General features: G+C 36.6%; 1 pseudogene; it reads right to left on the bottom strand.

Annotated features, from left to right (window-relative positions):
- Positions 1–816: 816 nt before the first annotated feature.
- LOC125853053 (geraniol 8-hydroxylase-like) overlaps positions 817–3,713 on the bottom strand; it is a 3,893-nt pseudogene continuing 996 nt past the window's right edge.

Raw genomic sequence — 3,713 nt, forward strand, 5'->3', positions numbered from 1 at the left:
TTGGGGTGGGCATTATGTTACTTGGGTGGGTTTTTAATTAATATGGGTGGATCTTTTAAATATGGGTAAGAATTTAATAAAAATAGAGTAAATGTTTTAGATTGTGACACGTGTCCCGCCATTAGTAGAAAGAGTATATACGCCCCAAGATTTGGACGATAAGGACATCAGCGTCCTAAAAGTATAACGAAAGGTATTTAGATACCATTTACGATAGTTCGGGGTATATTTGTCATTTTTTCCAATTTTTAATGTTAAAACTGATATCGATCAATAACCGATAAACCAACAACTGATAATCCAATATCTTATGGTTCTATAATGATTTAGTATTTCTACAAATTGATAACTAATAAATCGAACTGATAAAATTTAAAACTGAACCGAACTGACTGATATGTAGCCCCACCAAATATTCCCAAATAGTTTATGAACCTCATTGAATTTTGTATAAAATGATTGGCCAGGCTAGACTAGTGTCATCTCAATGAACATGTGGATTCCTTAGTGTTTTTTTTAGCATAGACTAGTGGATCCATTTAGTAGATAAGTTCTATACCCCGACAAGGTATAGGACGGCACTGGCAGCGTGAGGCAAAACACTGTATCATCACTTAGCTCATAATGATGGTTATCGGTTAGAGAAACTCCCACAGAGATATTTTTGTATTCTTATCTACATAGAGTTATTTGTATTTTCATATACAAACAGAGTTTAAATTGTATCCTTGGATACAAACTGAGTTACTATTGTATATTCTTCAAATACACGGAGTTGTTATCCGCATGTTTTAAGAGTTTTTCTTTGTATTGCATTTATATTACTGCTTTATATTGAAATGAGTTGAGTTGAGTTGAGACCGGTGGGTGTAATTGTAAGGCTTCTTTCACGATGCTTGCAAGTAAGGTAAGTGTGCAACATCGGCTTCATCTACTAGTTTGCCTCTGCCAATTACTTGTGCAAGTTCTTTTTGTGCTTCCTCCAAAGTATGTGGATTCTTAAGTAGTTCTGCCATTGCCCACTCCAATGTATTTGATGTCGTATCTGTCCCTGCTACAATCAAGTCCTGCAAAACTTACTAGTGTAAGATCATATAATCTAGTAAAACGTTCCATCACATGCTACATGTTGAAAATATATTAAAGATACGATAATTAACCAGATACAGATGCTCGATATGATTCCTGTCGATTTCTTCAGGGCTAATGCTGAGAAGGGCATCTAACACATCAACGTTTTCACGATTTCCCATTTCCCTTTCCTTTAACCGCTCATCAATCAAACTACTCATAAGTTGAAAAACCTTGCTAAAATGATTTGTCAAGCGCCGCCTTATGCCTTGTGGATCAATCTTTTTTAAAAAGGGAAAAAAATCCACCAAATTGGGTTTACCAGCCTCAGCCATGATATTCCACACTAATTCCTTAAATTCCTTATCAGAATCAGAGAATGTATCAGTCAAATCTTTTGAGAAAATAGTGTTGGACAACAAATTTAAGGAAGTTCTAAAAGCAGCTCTGCCAATATCCACTGCTTCACAATTTTGCCCACTTTTGTGACAATAATCAATCAACTCCTCGATGTTTTTTGTCCTGAGATGCTTATTAGCGTCCAGCTTGTTGCCAGAGAAGATGTGAGAGTTCATAATCTTACGAAGCGTTCTCCACGAAGTGCGTCTGGAGCAAACCTATTGGAAAAGGATAAATCTTGCTTTTGCATTACTTCTTTAGCCAAGATTGATGAAGAAATGACGACAGTGTTTATTTGCCCCAATTTCAGATTCATAATTGGACCATATTTTTTTGCCAGTTGAGCAAGTGATATTTATGGTTTATGACCAAGCAAGTGAAGATTTCCAATAATAGGCAGAGGGAATGGACCTGGTGCAACTCTTTTGCTTCTTCTTTCAAGTGAAATAACAACTCCACGCACCAAAAAATAAGATCCAACTTTTGTAACAGAATTCGACCCTGCCACCCAACTTGAACCAACGAGAGACCCGATAATTGAAAACAATTTCAACACGAGACCCGACCCGACCTTGAAACCTGACCCCGACACTGATCTGAGACCTGAACCCAACTCTCGACTCGAGATATGACTGTGATTCGAGATCCGATAACCAAACACGACTCTGATTTAAGATTCAACCTCATACCCCGACTTCGATACCGATCCCGATTCGAGACCTGAATCCGTCACCCAACTTGAGACTCAACCCAAATCGAGACCCACATCTGACCCCGACCCGAGACCAAAACCCGACCTCGACACCCAACTTGAAACTCTTCCCGAGACCCAACTTCAATCCTGACATTCAACCTTAGACCAGGCATAAGACCCGATCCCAATCCAAGATCCAACCTTGGAACCCGAACCAACACCTGGCCTCGATACCTAACACCAACCCTGACCCAAGTTCCAAGCCCTACCCCAACCGAGACTTGACCTTGACATGAGACCGGAGACCCAAACCTGACCTGACACCCGACTCGAGATCCAACTCTGACCCTCGACCCAAAATTTGACCTCTAATTCTAANTTATCAATCGATTCAATCAATTGAAAATAATTTATACAAAAATAAATATAAATCAATTGATACTAATCAGTTTATTCAAATATGGACGACACAAATTATACAAACATATGAGAATTATACAAACGTTGCAAATTATATAATGAGGTCACTCATAACAACTTTTTGTTTGGTTGCCCATAACAGTTTAAACTATAGCTACAACCCGTAAATATGCAAACTATAGCTAAGGAGCTTAATTAAGTTTATTATAGTGGCTATTTGCGAGATTTCCTCATGCAAATAAAGACAATAGAGAGGTTCTATATCATCTTATCTATGTTTCTCCTTTATTATATACTAGATTAGTCCTAATTTATTATCATTAATTCCACCTGGAATTAAGATTATATCATGGAGAGGGGCCAAAAAAGGAAAAATTAAACACGGTCTAATGCCAAGGAAATGAATATTTTATTCCCTTTGTCCCAATTTATGTGACACATTTCGTTTTGTGAGAGTCAAACAATTTAAATTTGATCTAAAATTTGCTCATGGAATCTTCAAATTTTTTAAAATGAAATTTATATATTTGTAAACTATGTAAAAAATACTATAAATCACAATAATTGATAATTCAAAATATTTAAAAGATCTATGAAAAATTTACTAGCAAAGATAAACTTATTTGAATCTCAAAATCCGAAATATATCAAATAAATTGAGACATAGAAAATATTAGTTTCACCAAGAAATTATTAAATCCCGGAGAGTTGGTCTTATCTTCAAAGATACATAAGCATAGATAGATTCTACAAATAGAATAACGTAGCCTTTTGACAACCCCAAATTCAAACAATACGCGGACTTGCTCGAGTAGTTGAACACTTCCACTCCACCATTAACTTAGTCAGTGCTGGATGGTAAAGGGAAAAACTTTAGTACTTAATTTGCTCAACTGTAAACCTTAATTAGTCTACCCCAACATCTACAGTGGAATAGGAACAGTTAGCAGAGGTTGATCATTTGCCAATGTGATACCAAATTTTTCCTCCATGTTCAAATCATTAGGTGCAATTCCACCATGTAGCTTCCAATTAAATGTATTTATCAATGAACCTAGCGCGACTGGAATCATCCTGATAGCCAAAGGCAATCCAGGGCAAATTCTTCTACCAGCACCAAATGGAATCA

The sequence above is a fragment of the Solanum stenotomum genome, unplaced genomic scaffold, assembly GCF_019186545.1.
Source record: "Solanum stenotomum isolate F172 unplaced genomic scaffold, ASM1918654v1 scaffold8391, whole genome shotgun sequence".
In the NCBI taxonomy this organism is placed as follows: domain Eukaryota; kingdom Viridiplantae; phylum Streptophyta; class Magnoliopsida; order Solanales; family Solanaceae; genus Solanum; species Solanum stenotomum.